At 40.0% G+C, this 19819-nt stretch overlaps 2 pseudogenes; both read right to left on the bottom strand.

Annotated features, from left to right (window-relative positions):
- Positions 1 to 8093: 8093 nt before the first annotated feature.
- LOC145890320 (uncharacterized) lies at positions 8094 to 9247 on the bottom strand (annotated as a pseudogene).
- Positions 9248 to 11622: 2375 nt separating this feature from the next.
- LOC145890321 (uncharacterized) lies at positions 11623 to 12161 on the bottom strand (annotated as a pseudogene).
- Positions 12162 to 19819: the final 7658 nt, after the last annotated feature.

Below are 19819 nucleotides of genomic sequence, written 5' to 3' on the forward strand. Positions count from 1 at the left end.
AGATGTTAAACAGATACAGAGGTTTAGAGCTATCATCTATATTGAGTGTTGGTTTATGGTGCTGGATGTATAAAGTTTCAAGAATAAGCAGTTAAGAAGTCCTACACAACTATCTGTTTAACATCTAGAGGTCTAATGATCACCCCGCCTTTGCAAGATCTAATATGGCCACGGCGAGGTCTTACGGTAACTTCTTCCACAAAAAGGAGATATAAAACAACCTTGTGTCAAACGTGTTTATTGTTGAGAATACATGTTTCGCTCAAAATAAGCATCTTCAGTCCTAGAATAAAACGAAAAGCAAAAATAGTTGCTAAAAACCGGCCGAACAAATAGGCTACTGGTGTTAACCTACTAGACAATCTGAGTAGCAATGTCTGGTGAGCTACTTACGTGGTGTAGCGCCGCAGCCGCAAACATGCGTTGCATGTAGATAAAAACGTTGGTCATATCACGTGATCGTATGTCCAAATCAGGTCTTTTGTAGAACGTCGCTGCGCGATAGCGTACTTCTGTCTCCCGTTTCATCGGTGTTGAATGTTCTCCACATCTGTCTGTGCTTGTTCCTCCTGGTGGAGAACTTTGTTTGTCCGACGTCTTTTTCTTGACATTCCCTACAAATTGCCGTATAAATTCCAAAGGTTGCACAATCCAATTGGTCCTGAAGCTTGATTGCACCAGATGGTGTTTCAACCTGGTGAACCTCGTCGACCATTTTCGGCATGGTTGTGAACACCCTGGCCTTGTGTGGGTACGGGTTGCAATAGACCTAAAAGCAGTAAACCAGCTCCGTAGTGTCCGGGGCTTTTTAAACGTCACTTTAGCGTTTGGTTCCAATTGTTTTTCCCTCGACGATAAAGTCACATCGCTGGAGAGGGATGTAGCCCAGTATACCAATGGATCGGTAATTTTGTTTTTTTTTCTTCCCAATTTCGCGCAATGTCAATCAGTCTTTTGGTGCTTTTTGGTGGGAATTCAGACATGACGACGCATCCTAACAGCCTCCCCATAAACAATGGCTTTGAATATATGTTTGGGATGGTGTGATCTTCCATTAATAATCGTGGAGCAGTGCTTACTTTTCTATGGCACCAAAGTTTCATCCGCACATGCAAACGCATCAACCAGGGCGTCGATTGTTTATTGCGTGTCGAACATGTTGAGAAAAATTGTCGTGCTTGTCGCAAAAATGGTGTATCTGGTAACTAACGCATGAGAAAGACCAGGTTTATTTCGATTACAGGATTCTTGTGCTTACATAAGTTTGGAATACAAGTTGAAATAACGACAAAACAATTAAAAACCTTGCATGCGGTTGGGTGCTATAACAATGGTTAGTTTAACGCGCTTATAAGCAAGTGTTAGGTGTTGCATGGATTTTTTTCCTATATTTTGTTGTAGTTGCGTTTATTCCCCGAACGATGATGCCATTAAGTTTTCAACACTACGCAACCGTTCCAGTTGTTTAATAAGGACTCGAAGTAAAAATTCTCTCCAAATAATTGTTTGCGGTTTGAAATTAAACGCCTTATACTGGCACCAACGTCTTCGAACAACTACATGTAGGCTTAATTAAGTTGTTCCCAAACAATGATGCCATCAAGTTGTCAACACTACGTAACCGTTCAGTTAAATGCCCGTGTCGAACACTGTAAAAGGCATAAACCGAGCGTGTAATCAACATGTGTTGCAATGTGACTTGCGCCTGTGGAATTACTGCGCGCCTCTGTAAATCTGCGCACCTTTTTGTACCTCAAGAAAACAACAGTTTCGAAGTTTAAACGATTGGAAACCTACCGCGATTTAAGGAGAAGGATTAGCGTTGCTTCTTGAAGCGAGTGTACGCAACCAAGTATGAAAAATTCTTAGACTAAAATGCCTACTTATCGGGCGATTGTCATCCGCACCAGTGCGGATGGTCCCAAAGGTTGAAAAGCACTGACGTGGAGAATGTGGCAAAACTCCAGTGCACTGCCTTCTTGCGTCGTATTTATTTGTCCGAAGGTTAGTTTATATCGTCTATGTAGCGTTTGAAGATTTCCGTTTTTTCTAGTTTCCGTTTAATGCGGATTTTAATTTCATGGACTGAGTGGTTGTCTCCGTAGTATTTCCCCTTGTAGCAATGACGAGGCATTTGGCTAGTTTCACACATGACCACGTGGGGCGTCGGGCGATAAGATTTTCTTCATCGATTCAGTCATTCGGACTCCACCCATTTAGACAACTGTCACTGGGACGCCCACTGGGATCAAACAAGATCGAACCACGACAACAAAATTAAGTGCACCAAATTGCATAATACGGCGACGCATGGATGTGATAGGGCCAAAAACCAGTCCTGAATGATTTCAACCGCTTTGATTCATTCGACATCGTCAAAAACTTGACGTTCAAGAAACCAGTTTGGAGTGCCCAACGTCGAACACAGCAAAGCTAAAGGGAGAAAGGAAGTGAAACATTTTGTTTTTTTGTTAATTTTTCAGGTGTTAATATATTGTGTTTATATCCATCACATCTAGTTAACAGTGTAATGACGGAACATGGGCAGGAACCTTCCGACTGCGGGTATCCTAAGAAATCCTATTTCAATAATTCATTTGACATAAGGTTACGCGTTAGTTCTAACGCTTGTGTTTGCTGACCCGATTTCAATTGCAAACCTGATATAAAGTTACTTTACCATTTATTAGAGACTGAGTTAGTCGAGGAAGTATGCATATATACATTAAGATAAAAGTCAGTTCTAAGTTATCACGACTAAGATGAACAGCAGCTCATTCTCTCACAAAACAACGAACATCCTTTGCGAACGGCGAGATTTACAAATTAAATTCATTTTATTTTCGTGAACGTCAGCAAAAAATCAGTACGGTGGCCAATTTGAAAGTAGATGGTGACGAGGGACCAGTGGAACCAAAAGGCTTTATGAACAAGAAAAGCTCATGTACACACAGGAAATGTTTTCCATTTTCCGAAATTGAGAGATGGAATGCATCCTGAGAAGGAAACTGAATTTGCAGAACAACTTGAAAAATTGCTGTGTGATTTTTTGAAACGTTTCGAGGAATTTAAATCTCATGAACATATTTTCTTCGCCGTCATATCGCCACTGGTGCACCTGTAGTATGGAGTTCTTTAATCTGACTTCCAGCACTTAATTCAAGCAAAATTTTAGCTACAACCGTTCTTGACATTCCATGATTTTCCAAAATACATTCAATTTTTAAATTAATGGCATAACATCATGGGTAACTATTATATAAGCGTTACACAGCTTTATTCCGTTGCAAAGTTAAGAATGACTCCACGAGTCTACGCAACAGCAGCACAAGAGGAACGCGGCGAAAAAAGGCAATAAATCCGTTTCGCTAAAATACGGTAAAGTGAGCGCTACATAACCCCCCGCCAGAAGCGGACAACAAAATTTACAAACAAAAACGGGCAGGAGGGCGAGTAATGCAACCAGAACGCGTGCGTTGAATAGAGTCTGTTGATAATGGTGGTTGCCCGTTGGATGAAACAAGGCCGAGGCAGTTGAGCCGTTTGGACCGGGTTTTAAACGGTCAACAGAAACTGTCTGTTGGCGTCCACCTAAGTCCAGTGTAAACGTTTTCTGTGTTCTTGCTATGACCCGGTATGGCCCTTCATACGGAGGTGTCAAAGGCGGGCGATGTTTGTCTGTCCGCAAGAATAAGCACTAGTGTCCAATGACTTCGGAACATTTTCATGCGGATGTGCGTGACGCGACATTGGTGTTTGCCGACCTCAAAGCTGGCAAAAGTTGACGCGGGGACGGTTCAGTCGGTGTTGAACCAATAAAATCGCCTGGCACAGCCAACGGTGAACCATAAACGAGCTCAGCAGACGATGTCCCGAGATCTTCTTTGGGAGTGGTGCGGATTTCAAGCATATCCCAGAGCAGCGCGTCCATCCAATTGTTGTCTGTGAGCCGAGCCTTAAGGGCACTCTTCAAGTGGCGATGGAAACGTTCGACCAGACCATTTGACTGGGCATGATAAGCCGTCGTGCGATGAAGCTGGACACCAAGAAACCTATTGAAAAATGTCCATAAATCAGACGTAAATTGTGGACCACGGTCGGAAGAAATGTCCAAAGGTACACCAAAACGCGACACCCAGTGGTAAACAAATGCCCCCTAGCACACGTTGGCGTGGTAGCATAAGGAAGAAGCACAGCTTCCGGCCATCTCGTAAAGCGGTCGACCATTGTAAACAAATATGTATTGCCCTGTGAAGACGGAAGTGGACCGACTATGTCCACATTAACATGAGCAAAACGAGCCCGTGGAGGCGGTTAGTTTTCGAGGGGCGAACGTACATGTTGTTGGATTTTCGATTTTTGACATTGTATGCAGTTGCGTGTCCATAATCCAACCTGTTGTTTCATCCCATGCTACACGAATTTGGAAGCAACTAGCTGACGGGTGGCTCGAATAGATGGGTGCGACAAACTTTAGAGACATCACAGAGTATGGTTTCCTCGGAAATACCATACTGTATGTCTTGCAACTTGAGATTGGTCACAGCCGTGCGGTTGCCTAAGCGGAGTAATCAAAGTCGAAAGGAAATTCAATGGAGTCGATGGAGGCTCGGGATAGAGCGACCTGATTTTGGTTTCTTTTGATGTATCGCACATCGGTAGTGAACTTGGAAATGGCGGTCAAGTGACGGCAAAAATCAAGGGTTTGTGGTCACGTCACGCCATACAGGGTAGTGAGCTACCGAAAATATTGGGCTTAGGTGAGTTATTCGTCCTCTCATAAAATATTTACGCTACAAGAAAATGTCATGAAAGAGTAGACGAGGACTAATTTTGTGGCACTAGTGTGGTAAAAAATGTTTGTTTTGGAAATAGCAGCAACAAAGGTCATAACCATGTCACAGTAAAAATGTGGGCCAAGACCTCATACGCGAATTAAGTTAATTATCAGTTTCATGCTTATTTTTTTATGGGAAAATATTAATACTGTGTTGTTACAAAAATTCTGTTAAATCTATTTGCTATGTTGCATTTCAAAGATGTTTTTTTAGGTCCACCATACTTGCACCTTTGAACGCATTTGTCCGACAACAAAGTTTTAATTAAACAAAATTCCACCTTTAATCCTTAGCACAGAAAGTGTTTTATTCTAAGGGGTGGATTTTACCATGTTCGAACAAAAATTTCCACCACAATGGTGTAAAAATCCAACCATAATCCACCTTGTATTTTTTTTCCCGCCCCTGAGAGATTCCCATACATGTTTAAGGATTTCAATTTTCTGAACGGGCATTGAAGCCTACGGGAGAATTCTTGGTAACTGTATGGGAAAATCTTTGATTTTTAGATATATAACCTGGAACATTGCACTCCCATTTCAATGCTGTCATTATTGTGTCTGTGCATGTTCTCAGATTAAATGAATTTGCTGCAGTGCTTCGATACAAAGGTAATATCGTCTGTTCCTCGTGCGTTTTGAAGCTGCTAGGTTGTGGGTTGATTTCAAGACCATGTACTGGGGAGTTGCTTTTTGGGTAGGAAAAAAATTGCAAACTCTCGATAACTTTCTGGAAGATCTGCTTGAAATCTGTTCTCATCAATCGACGCAGCGTTTTCCATCCATGCAATGAAAAGCTTATGTTCGAATCTATAGGACATTGGAGGATTTTTCCAGGATGTTTGCCAATAAATGGTTTTTCCACGAGTACCAGTTACGAACGTTTCGTAGGCGGAAAGAGATTTTTATTCTACCAACGAATGGACGTGAATCAACTGTTGAACAGCATCCACGAGATATACGTGCTGCCATTGCCAATATAAAAAAAAAACAGTCCATGTGCACATATGCAAAAAAGTACTCACACCAAAAAGGGAATTCGCGATCTAAATAAACCTCTTGATGCCTAAACGAAGTTAAGCACTCCTTCCATCATTGACTAGATGATGATAAGCTGTCAACAGCCTACTTCGAATCTGAATTCAATTACAGAGCTCTGTATCAGAGTTACAGCAACCCTACAGTCTTTGTAACAATAACCGTTCTGTAATCGCTGAGTGGAATTCACGTACAACGCAAATAATGCCAGAATTGATTGCTCGCCAGAGGTTTCAACTTTTGGGGTCAATCAGCAATTCGAGGAACTGTTTAATTTCCCTTACATTGACTGTCTTCATTGTGGAAAAGCGAGGACGCATAAACCCGGGACGGATAGTACACCTGTTTACCGAAAAACAATGCGCACAGTAAGACCAAGACAAATCCATTATCCACACTGTTATTTATGTTGGGTGGTGGCGACCCAAAAGTTTTGGCACTTTGGTGCAGAAACCCCGAAAATTGCGTTGCGTTGTGGATGCCTAATTTTGTTGGGTAGTAACTGGTTTTGCCTGATTTGGGTACCAATGTGCAGAAACCCCTGTTTTGTTGGGCAAAAAACATGTTTACCCAAACAAGCAAACCACTATTTTTGGGTACCTCAAATTGGGTATAATGACATATGTCCAATTGAGTAAAGCACTAGATGAATAAAAATTACAATTGTATTGGCAAAAGAAGGTACAGCCACAAAAAATGAAACACGAAATGTATGTGGCAAGTATGGGACAGAACAGAATAACTGGAACATGATACAGGTAATACAGAGAGTACCAATATTTTTACATGAAGAACATTGCAAACATTTGCTGTTTGAGAGTACCAACAATATAACAACAAGAACTTTAGGAACACTTGTTGTATGAGAGTCTGAGCACCAATAATATCACAATTAGAATTTCAGAAACACTAAAACTGTTTGAGAGTACTTGTTGTATGAGAGTATGAGTATCACAGTTACAACAAGAACTTTAGGAACACTTGTTGTATGAGAGTCTGAGTATCACAGTTAGAATTTTAAAAACACTTACTGTTTGAGAGTACCAATAATATCACAGTAAGAATTTTAGAAACACTTGATGTTTGAGAGCACCAATAATATCACAGTAAGAACTTTAGAAACACTTGCTGTTTGAGGGTACCAATAATGTCACAGTTAGAATTTAAGAAACATTTACTGTTTAAGAGTACCAATAGTATCACGGCAAGAACTTTAGGAACACTTGCTGTATGAGAGTAACAGTAATATCACAGTAAGAATTTTTGAAACACTTGATGTTTGAGAGTACTAATAATATCACAGTGACATCACAGTAAGAATTTTAGAAAGAGTACCAATAATATATTTTAGAAACACTTGATGTTTGAGAGTACTAATAATATCACAGCAAGAACTCTAGGAACACTTGCTGTATGAGAGTAACAGTAATATCACAGTAAGAATTTTTGAAACACTTGATGTTTGAGAGTACTAATAATATCACAGTAAGAACTTTAGGAACACTTGCTGTTTGAGAGCACCAATAATATCACAGTAAGAATTTTAGAAACACTTGGAAGTTTGAGAGCACCAATAATATCACAGTAAGAATTTTAGAAACACTTGATGTTTGATCGCAGTAAGAACTTTAGGAACACTTGCTGTTTGAGAGCACCAATAATATCACAGTAAGAACTTTAGGAACACTTGCTGTTTGAGAGCACCAATAATATCACAGTAAGAATTTTAGAAACACTTGGATGTTTGAGAGCACCAATAATATCACAGTAAGAATTTTAGAAACACTTGGATGTTTGAGAGCACCAATAATATCACAGTAAGAATTTTAGAAACACTTGATGTTTGAGAGTACTAATAATATCACAGCAAGAACTTTGGGAACACTTGCTGTATGAGAGTAACAGTAATATCACAGTAAGAATTTTTGAAACACTTGATGTTTGAGAGTACTAATAATATCACAGTAAGAACTTTAGGAACACTTGCTGTTTGAGAGCACCAATAATATCACAGTAAGAATTTTAGAAACACTTGGATGTTTGAGAGCACCAATAATATCAGAGTAACAGTAATATCACAGTAAGAATTTTAGAAACACTTGATGTTTGAAAGTACTAATAATATCACAGTAAGAACTTTAGAAACACTTGCTGTTTGAGAGTACCAATAATAAGAACACCAGAAACTTTTGCTTTTTGGTCAATATGAGTGATTGAACTATAAACAATGTTGTGCTGCGGTGCCATAGATTGCCAAAAATGGCTGCAAGCGGTCAGGAATACACTTGCAATTTCCGAAACTGTTGTATTGATCTGCAATGCAAAATTTTTCGTTTTTTATGCTGTTTGACCTACCGGAAAAAGTCAACCAGATAACAATGTTGATTGTACTGTCTTTTCGTGTTTCCTTTTAAAGCACAGCAAAGGAGCTGCAGTCCAGCAACATATATATATACAAGGGCACAAATTTGTAATTGAAATTGTGTTGTAATTTAATTAGAAATGCTCCTTTTAGACTTAAACATGCAGGGCCATCTAACCATATATAATACAAACGCTCTTTAACTGAAGCTCATGACAAAATCACAGTTACAATTCTACTCAACTAAAAATCAGTGATGAAATGAGTTTTACCTTCGTTGTCTTGTAAACAACCATCATCCAATGGTAAAGTTTCCAAAACATTTTGTACAGAAATACGTTCAAAATTTGCGTACAAAAAGATAATTAACACATTTACCTCATTATAAACTTTTAAAGCAGGCCAATCTGCAAATACATCTTTAGCAGAAGGATTGTTGTCCACAATACATTTATGCCGAAAACAACAGGTCTGTTTCATTTTATTTGCAATCATTTTCTTGTTTCTTTGTACCATAGGCTTAACAAATTCCTCCATCATCTAAAAACCAAGAAATAAATTGAAGTATACACCTTTGGTGAAATACCTCTTGATATATTTATGTCTTCCTCTTGAATCCCACAAAATGCAGCCATTTTTTTTTCGTTTGATAACACTAGTGTTAGCAACACCAGATGTATTATTGTATGATCGCTTTGAAGACGTTGACTGTTCAGTCAATTTTCTTTGTTGTTTTGCTTGTGTATTTAGCTTGTTGGGAATGTATGGCAATTGGTTACATTTGAGAGTAAAACAGTATTTACTTTTCTGATTGCTTGATCCTGACTTAATCCCAGTGATTCTTTTTTTTATTTTCACAAATGTTGACACTGGGTTTTTTTTTCACCAAAATGCCAGCAAAAATTTAGGACATTTTCAATTTATTTTGGTCATTTACGATATAATATTTTTAATTTGTTGATATAACAAAAAGAAATAAGGAAACGCATTCTTTATAACAAACGCAACATATCAAAAACACAATACTACGCATCGGGTTTATACCTCATTAGTTTCGCGCTAATTTTTCGCATATGCACTGTCGTAGTTAAAGCGTTAAGCCTCAAACGCATAAGTGTGTCGGCGGTGCAACACTGCAAACGGTTTCTTATTGGGGTTTTTAAACGTGTTAACAGGCTAAACCCCCTTTCAACAGTTGCGTTTAAAAACAAGTAACACATTTGCAATTAGTGAAAGATTTGGCCAATCTTCATCCCGCTTAGCAGCTATTTTAAGCACTTTGCGCCGGTCATCTTCTGTTTGGCAATTGCGCATTACTTCAAATTTAAAGTTTGATCATTCTGATTCGATATCATTTTGTTCCAATTTATAAAATGCCGCCAAAGCTCTGATGCTATTATTGCCATATGATATAATGCCATCAGAGTTCCCTGGAAAATTGCGTGGCCAAAGATAAAATCACTTCTCTCTTCAGGAAATCGGTCGTTTAAATTACAAATAATGTCACTGACAAATTTTGTCAAAGGAATTTTTTTTTGTTCTGTTTTTACATTCAGTTGCTTCTGTATGTTTGTGTGCTCACTCGGTGTCAGCGCCAGTGGTTTTTTGAAAGCAAAGTAGTACAGACAGGTCTGACCACATGCAGTTAATTCATACTTTTATTATTTTTTAGTTAATGCTTGAAACCTGAATATTTTTATAGTTTTTATTAATTTTTATTTATTTTTAGCTTGCGTAACCTTTTTGCGTTAGATTCTTGACTTTTTTCTTTCTGTTTTTCCTTTTTGGCAGTTTTGGTAAATGGAGAAACTGATGATGCCGTTTTAGGCGAAATATATTTTTCTCTAAATAAATCGATCTGAGCTGTTTGAAGATCGCTGTGTTTGGATTTTAATACATTATTATTGATACGGTGTGCGATCGACAGCCTGCCAGGGGCCTTTGGTTTTTTTGGATCCAGATTTGATTTACTAATCACATAGGAATTTTTTTTTCTGCTAAGTTCCATCGGCCTCCAGCATCGCTGCTTGTAGTTCCTCTCTAGCGGCTTGAACTTTTTTTCGAAGGTCGAAAGGATGAAGACCGTGTCTGAAACAATATTGTTTGTTTAGAACTTACAGGAGACATATTACTCAATTCGTACCTTTGAAAAGATTTGTTGAGCCGCCCAGTCACCGCTAGTACATCGCACATAGCGGCCAACGTCATCAAAAAAGGCTTGGTTTGTACATTGTTGCGGAATCGTGACTTAAATTTTCCAGAAATTGGCAAATGGTTGGCAAGCTTCTCCAAATTTTGTTAACTGCGCCCAGTCTGTAAAGCCATCTTGTGTCATGCACCCGTTCAGGAGATACAAAATCCTAAAAAAAATATTTTGTTGATAAAATATGACGTAAAATACTATTTAGTATTTATGCCAATTCGCGCAGGGATGCCAGATTTTTGCTGGTGCGCAGAAACGAAATTAACGACCGTAACTGCGCATCTACCGTTGTCACCAGTTCATTTGAACTGTACGCGTCTTTGACGCACAAAGCTTCTCGATGTGGAACGCAATGAAGCTCAAGCATGAGGGGACAGTGTTGTTTCAACTTCTGCGCAACCCCATTCCTGCATCCCAGCATAGTACTGGCCCCATCGGAAACGAACAACACGCACTTGTCTAATGTCACGCTTCTCTTGCTAAAAGATTCTAAAATTGAACTCGTAATCGACGTAGCAGTTGCAGATTGAAGTGGAACCACTTCCCAGTGAAGAGTTTCTAGTGTGAATTGCTTCGTAATGTAATTCTCAAATATTAAGGCGGTCTTCTGCTGGGACACATCAGTCGTTTCATCAATTTACATGGAAAAAAATGGTGCAGACTTTATAACATTTATGTCAAGTTCGACTTGGCACTGATCCATTGCTTCCATAAACGTATAAGTTGAAGCATTGGACCGGTGATCATCAGGAATTTTGCAGGAACCTGATGTTGCAACATGAATCTGAGTGCTCGTCAGATCATGCAGTGATGTTGCAAACTGTATCGGGCGTTCATTTTTGACACAAAATAGTACTTTTTGTGTGAGGAGCTGCTCGAACTACCGATCGGCCCAAATTTAAAAAAAACAAAGGAAGGACTATCCCTATTGTTACCAAACCATGCAACTGTATCCGTATTCTTATCGCATAGCAGTCGCAAAATCCGCGTCCTGCTGGGTGTTATCGACCGTCGGGCGCTCGAAAACGATTCGTCGAGAATCACAAAAGCGACGTCCGGGGCAACACAAAGGGAATTTTCACCTACCGATGAGACGCTCGAATAACCTACCAGTCAATTTCCTTTCGGACATTATGTCCGAAACGGCTTTTGTTTTTTTTGTGTCATTTCTAAAAAAATGGGTCAATGACCGACAAATGACACAAAAAAAAACAGTGTTGACACCGCCATTTTTCTCAGTGCTGGTGTGGGTTGTCTGCAAAAGTCACACATATTTGCTTTGAATTACTTGTATTACTAAAATTCAGCCATTTTTATACCTTTCGCTGTGGTAATGTCTCTTTTTCCAGTTTCAGTTATCACACCAGTGCGTATAGTTTCCCGGCCATGATAGTTGAATTTAAAACGATACGCTGGGAATTCTCTTGGTACTGGGCCCCACTGATAAATCATCAAAAATTTCTGAACTGTCACTAGATGTGGAATTTGAAGAGGCAACACTAACACTAGTGTCAGATTCGGATAGTGGAACAGTGTCTTGAATCCACACAGTTTTCTACAAACAAACCATGGTGTTAAAAATGTACTTGACAAATACCAAACATGGACAAGCACGAACCTTTTAGTAGGTCACAAAATCCATCAGATTGCTCGCTAGGTACTGATATTCGATTTAAAACTCTTTAAGTTTCAATCATAGTTTCCTCCACAGATAAGTTCATTTCTTAATAATTATTTGTTAATACAGCATGCACCTCCAAACACAAATAAAACCACAAGCAGCAGTGAGCCAGTGCCCTCACTTCGTCGTCGCAGCGCTAAGCAAAATGGTCTTTTTTCGCGCCACTATTTTGGCCGCTCCGCCAGACCGCCACTCTGAAGTTTGATTGAGAATGTGTTTGGTCTCGGAATGGGACTAGCAAACCCTTTTCATGTTATCGAAACACAATCACAGCGTAACAAGTTGCTTCTTTGCCTTGTGGTATGGCTCATGTTTTTTTTTTAAATTGTGTATTTAAGATACATTCATATTTATACATTTCAGATGCCAAGAAAGGTTATATTGTTCGAATAGCCTAGAAGTGGAATTAGGCAGGGTCATGTCAGTCACAGTTTGCAGTAGGGGAGACCGGGGATAGCTCGGACGGTTTTGGGAAAATTGCTCATATTTTTTTTAAATTATGAACCTCATTAAGTAGTAAAACATTGCTCAAAAAACAAAAGGTTCGTTTTAGATCATTAAAAATGCTCATTCAGCCAATTTTTTCAACAGGTCTCTAATGTCCGATGTCACCCAGGTACCGACATGACCAGGGATATCTCGGACAGCAAGTTTTAAACAGACGTTTTTTTGTTTATTTAACAAATATCTGAAATCAAACTTGGCGCAATATCACCATTGGGGCATTAGCGCATAAAATATCATTCAAGCTTTCAGGAATCGGGGCGTGGCCACTTATCGTTTCGACCCTTCCATACGTTCATGCTTTGGGTAAGCTTTCAGGAATCGGGGCGTGGCCACTTATCGTTTGACAGCACGGATATTATAGATTTTCGGGTCAACAAACGATGTTTTATCTTTGGGGGTTTTTATTACTGCCAAAATTCGATCAGCCTCTGTATATTCTCTTCTATAAGCTGATAATTTTTCATAAAACTCAAAAAGTGTGGTCTTCTAGCGATTTCTTGCCATGATGTCCGAAGTATCCCCGACCACGTGACGACACAGAAATTATTAAAATATGGCCGTATTTTAAAAGGTTACATAAAATCACCATTGGCCTATCCAAGAATACACATATGAATATGCAATCAACCAAAAATTACTGCATTTTGATTAACCGTGACTGATATATAGCCTTACACATACAAATTGAAAATCTTGGTTTCACTGATAAATTGACTCTTTCGATTATAATTTTTTAAGCAGACATGATTTAATTCCAAAGTTCCCGTTAACGTTTGATGGAGACAAAGCTTTTGTAAAAGTGTCTTAACAATACCTAATTGTGACGTAAAATACCTGGTCCGAGGTATCCCCTATGTTAACTACGAACTGTGCTTCAAAATTCTTCATTGTATTAAAAGTGTAATGAAATTTGTGTTTGTACACACACACAGCACACATGAACATATTTATTTGAGATAGCTGCAAGGTATCACTGTGTTTGTAAGTTTGTGGGAATATAGCCCTTTTGCTGTTAAATTGGTTTATGTATTACCTTATATTCACTGTGCATTACACCTTTAGGCTGCAAATTTAACATAATTGTGCCACAGGTGGAATATATTTTCTCATGCCTAAAGAGAATTTTTCTTCACACTATTTTTTACACTGTGGATTTGAAAAAGCCAGAAACTGGATGGTCAAAGATTCTTGAACCTCTTAACCAAGATCTAAAGATTTTTTTTGGAGGGTACTATTCATTTTACCCAACATTTTGCTGAGGGGAATAACAGAAAATACGTTATTATAACATATTTTTCAATGGACAAAATCAGTCTTTTCTAACAGTGCGCCTTTCCAAAAGCAAGCCGTTTCGAATTGGTATGTTCCGCTGGAATGTCCATTTTACCAAAATATCCACGTTCTCCAAAGCGTCGCAGACCCTCATTATCACGTTCTTGTTTTCGCAAACGTTTTTTTTCTCTACCTGCAAAAAACACAAACAAACTTAGACACAGAAACCTTTGATAAAACATACGCAAGCGCTTTTAACGACGGATATGAAGGTACGGATCGTCAATTAAAGGCGTTGTTTTAGTTTGTAAACTTACACTTAGGGCGATAAGGTTTTCGGTCATTTGATGTTGGGTTGGCCGCCAACCGATCGCTCATGCAATAGCATTACTCTCTAGGAGTAAGCTATGGAATAAACAGGGACAAGTACAAGATCGAAACCCTGACTACAGAATCACAGTGATTTCTCAATGCGCCTGTGCACGAAGATCGACTCCTCTTTCCGCGGCCGAAAGTCCGACGGCTCCCGATCACGACTTCGACTAAACGTGCTCCTACTAAACAGCTGCCAGATCCGATGTCCCTGTTCAAGGTTCACGCCAGACAGAAGGCGCAAGAGCGTCGGCGGTAAAGCCAGCTCGTCCATTAGAAGAGACATCGTTTCACGCGCAATGGAGCCTCGTCAGTTGAGCCTTACACCCTGTTCGCTCCTTAGCCCACCGTTCGACTGGCGGGCGACTACACTTCGCTACTTTTGCTCTTTACCTCTCGTGACAGGAACGCATTGTCGGCCACTATCAAAGTGTCCAACACGCGTCAGGTCGACCTCCTGTTCAAGACCAGATCAGCGCCCGGATTGACTCCCATCTATTCCTCCAGGCTGACCGTTTAACCAGCTGCGTGATTTTGTCACGCCACTACGCTCGGGAATCGGTTTTTCTCTTGTGAGGCTTCCATTGTCTAAGACCCCACATCAACACTAACCCCGTTTACATGACGGTTTAAGACGGCTTCGAAGCTGACTCGCCGATCCGACTCTCTCGTTTTCGGCGAAGAGAAAAAGGCAAGCGTCTTAAGCCGTCTCGGCCTTCGATCTAACGCGGAGAGTGGTTTACGGGACAGCTTAAGCGATTAAGTCAGCTTAAACCCAGTTGCGACAAGTGCCGCGAAGAAGTTAGGATTAGGTGATTTGTTTATGAGGTTGTGCGTTGAGGGTTTGCAAACTAGTTCTAGTACAACTACGTGAGTATGCTCTATATGCTGCAGGGGCGAGAAGGATGTGCTTACTCGAGTTAATTTTGATAAATACTGCGCAAGTGTTAAATGAATTGTACAAGCATCAAGATACAAAAAAGCAACATTCGTTTTGAGGACCTAAGTTGCATTTTGGAGACCTGAAGGAAACAAATGCATTGCAGGAATGCTGACACTTGCTTGAAAGAAGAATGCACTTGTGTTAACTGTTTTCATTTGCTGCTGGATGTGCTATAATATAACAAGTCAATGCAAACTGGTTGTTTATTCATATTTAGGCTACTGCATCTTATTTATGCAAGGATTTTGTGAACAACAATCAACCATAAAATACAAAAGCAGGCTTATGTAAACCTTTTCTGTACGTCAAAAAAAAGAAAATATGACAAGAATGCCATGACACAAGTTTATGTTATGTAACTATCACGTCTTCTGTATATTTGTTTCAAATTAATTAACATTGGGCTGGTATGAAACATTCCATTCAGTCTTTTCTGACACTCAATTGTACATGGGATTACGGGATTAGGCAGCTTCTGAAAAGGATCCTGTGAAGAAGGACAGAGATAATTAATACTACTAAACATGAAATTTTCACTTGAATACTCTTACCATGGTGTTGTTGTGAACACATTCCAGGAAAATGCAGCCTTTTAGTTTAATCAGAAATTAAAAATACGGGTTGCAGCAGGCTTTCTAGTTAAATCATCTATTATATCTGGCAAAGTAAACTCACACTATAATCAAGGACCAATTTACAGCAAGCATTTGCGTAAACTAACTGCCAATAACTTTTCTCTGCATGCTTAGATTAGAAATATTGATAATTTATTTAGTACAGAGTCTGAATTTACAGCCTGTCAGCCCGAGACAGCTTAACTTAAGCTGACTTAAAAGCCCCATGTAAATTCGTCGTTTTCGCGCGTCGAATTTGAAAATCACCAAGTCCCGGTGAGAACAAAACCTAGATCTATGCTGGTCTATAAGACCAAAATCTGTGGTATCACATTGTGACGTGTTTTGTGGAAAGAGTCGCTCACACATAGGGAGGCACAAAGAAAGAGGTTATTGCATCAATTGCGCGACAAAGAAAACTTGGCGAACGCAAGCAATACAACTAACTAGCTATGGCGTCAGACAGAGATTGTAAAAGTAGAAAGCAGTTTTAAAATACAAAATTGATATAACCATTAAGATCAGGCGTATGCTTACAACTATAAAAACGGTTTTGCATTCGACACAACATACTTAAAAAGCAGTTTGGTATTTTTGGTTCGTACAATCGTTAATGTTTAGTCTCGAGAAATTACCCATATTTGCAGTTAGTTCTATAAATCACGTCAAAGGGTGTCACCAATTTTTTCTGTAGGGCGTTATTCAAAACTTTACTTTATTTGCGTTTCTCAACGTTTCGGCGCAACAGTCTTCATCAGGAGGCAAGAAATGTAAGTTAAGCAATGTGTCCAACAAAAAACGCTACAAAAAAAAAGAAAGTGAAAAAACAATAAGAAAGGGCGAACACACCTGCACTGTATGCTTATCATTTACCGCACGGGGGTTTTTGGAGTGCGCGATGTCTATCGGCAAAATTTTCTAGCATGTGTCGGTACACCGGTGAAAACAGAGTTTGTTTCTTGTCATTGAGTGATGACGCATGCGCACTGACTCTAAAAACGGACTCGCGTTCCAAAATGATCGTTCTTGTGAAGTCCACCGCATGTTGAGAAAGAGCCGTTTTATCCTCATGTTTTTTCTCATCCCTTTGGTGCTCTTTTAACCTCGTTTTTAGTGCACGGCCAGTTTCCCCAATGTATACGCCGCTGCAACCACCGTAGAAAGTGCTGTAGACCACACCCCTCGTTTGGGTGCGATATTCAGAAATATACGGTAGTACAAAACTACACCCGCAGGTTGTGTCTCTTATCACTTCTCTTCGTCAAGATTCGATTGTGCTTGCGGTACACCCTTGTAGAGAGAGTCCCTTCTCTCCGAACCAGAATATCTAAAAATGACAACTCACCTCCTTGCTCGTGATCTATGGTGAACCCGAGATGGGAGAGCAGTGACTGGACATCATCCCGTCGCACGACCACGAATGTGTCGTCCACAACCGATGGGGACCCCATGGCAGTACCAAAAATTTGTAAAATCCTTCCTCTTTTTCGTTGGGTTGCACGTGAGGGAAAAAATCTTAGGATCGAAGTTGCGTCTGCAAAGTCCACAAACGAACTGGAACCGTTCAAGGTCCTGCCGTTTGCCAGAGCATCTGAGACTTGCCACATTCGCTCGTAAGTTTTGTCGCATCTGCCGGAGCTTTTGGCGCGATGTTTCTGGAGACGTCCTTGTGCCTTGACGTCCGTGGGCAGGACCTCAGAGCACATTTGGCATCGTATACGCTCTTTTCCATTGACTGTCAGATGAAAATCTGCACTCCGTACCAGCCTTCTCGGACGAACAGTCAATAAATCCGTCAATTCCTTGGCAGAATTTGCTCTTCTGTCCTGCGTTTTTCGTTTTGAATTTCAACCACTCAGCTCTGGCGCAGAGAATGGTGGTTGTTGTTATTTCGTCTCCGCTCCCGACCTCTGAGTCGGGGCTAAGGCGGATCCAAGGATTCGACAAGCCTGTGTGGTGCCGCAGTAGATCTTCTCTTTCTGCATCTTGCAGGTCCCCTGAGGTCCGCAAGTATCTCACCCAGGGTACTTGATCCAGAGGGAGAAACATTTCTTCGGTTGAAGCCGCAATCCTCTGCTGTGGAACAAGTTGGCTTGGTTGAGGAGATGTTCCTTCCGGTGAGTTGTTACCCGCCAGAACGAGACCTGGCCCCGTTGGCTGGTGGGCAACTCATCAAGCAGTTCGTCGATGATGATGTTGAAGAGAAGAGAGGTGATAGCGGGGCAACCCTGCTTGACGCCCCTGGTGATGTTGATGCGGGACGTCGACTCTTCACCGAGGGAGATGGCATGAAGAGTTGCGTTACTCTATGCCTGTGAAGAGCTCGAACAACAAGGTCTAGTATGGCCACAGCGAGGTCTGTGCGGCGCCTTGATGTTGAGGCATATCTGATGATGTTGTTGAGGATTATGATGAACCGGGCGGTTGGCCTTCTGGTTAACACTCATCTGGAGACGCCGGGATAGGATCTTCGTATATACTCTTAGGCAATTCTCGACGTCGTGGAGGTCCGTGTTCTTCTTTGGGATTAACGTTGTCCGGCTGTGGAGTGGTCCCGATGCGAATCCAATTCTATATTTTCAAGAACATTTCTAGCTTTTTCTACTATTGTTTCCGGGGTCAGTAATGTCAATGACCTTTAGCACGGGCTAGAGCCCTTTGAATATCTTTTGATTTCATGCTTATTTCCCGGGTAATCTGACAGGAACAGGTTTTTCGAAACAATTGGCAGTAATTTTTTTGTATATCATAATGAACTCTAATGGCTTCATTTTTTTGCAAAACCTGTCCAGAAAGTCCCAATGAGACTGCAGGTCCTGTCAGAACAAAATGAGACCAAAAGCCATGATCTGAGAGATCAAATTGGGATCTGTTAGACCGAACACCATGATCTAGGAGACCGAAGGATACGTTTATTTGTGGAAAGAGTACATCAAAGACAGATGTAAGCGAGATAACTAGCGATGGAGTATAAAGCGGTTTCAAAAGCCAAGTTTAAACAAAATATCAATAAATATTCGAATTACGACAAGCCAAAATCCCTGCAATAGGTTTATAATTGACAAAAATTTAAAAATACAAGTCTTTCGTACGTGACTGTGATAAAGCTGGCCTTGTACTTGGTGCAGGTGAAAGGCCAGTACAATCTAAAATGCAAAAATCAAACTGAGCTTTTGATGTTAGGTTATTTTTGAAGCAATGATACAACAACACCCAATTTTGACCTTTTTATGGGAGAAACTAGGCTAATGTTGACTAAATAACACCCTCCAATCTGCACACAAAAGTTAATAAATTCACCTGATTCTCCTTCCCCAATGGATGCAGGTGGACATCATCCAATGCAGCTGCCAATGGAGGAAGACCATTATCTGATGCTAAAAACATGAAACTAAGGTTATTTTTTTTGATAAAATGACTTGTTGCTGTTTCTCAAACTTGAATGTAAGCATATACTTATCAACAGCTGATGAAAATTCTGCTTTTAATACACTTAATTAACTAAGTTTCACTTAAAAATCTTCTGTCCTAAACATATGTATCGTCTGATTTTCGTGGTCAGTCCACAGTGGTTGTTTCATCGTAATCCTCACATTCCTATTTTTCTCTTATCACACACAAAACAAACATGAGTAACGTTATTTGAATGAAACTTTATTTTAATTAAAGGAAATTTTCTCCAGTCATTTCCCGGTACTGCTTGCGCCCTCCTACTTGGAACAACACCTTCTTCCTCATGTCTGCATTGTGATAAGAGGAAATGCAAATTCAATCACAGGTGATGCAAACAGGACATTTAAAAAAACTTCTCATTTCTTTCTTTGGCATTACATCACATAAGTAATTATTACTGCCACAATCCTGCTTAACAAAAGCAAAGCTATCACTTTTCATTCATCTGAACTTTTTTAATGATCCCATATAGTTTTCAAACTGAAATTTCATCTTAGGCACAGGCAAAACGTTGGCGAGCCCAAAAATATTAAATGT

This window comes from Ascidia mentula, chromosome 2 (assembly GCF_947561715.1).
Source record: "Ascidia mentula chromosome 2, kaAscMent1.1, whole genome shotgun sequence".
Classification (NCBI taxonomy): domain Eukaryota; kingdom Metazoa; phylum Chordata; class Ascidiacea; order Phlebobranchia; family Ascidiidae; genus Ascidia; species Ascidia mentula.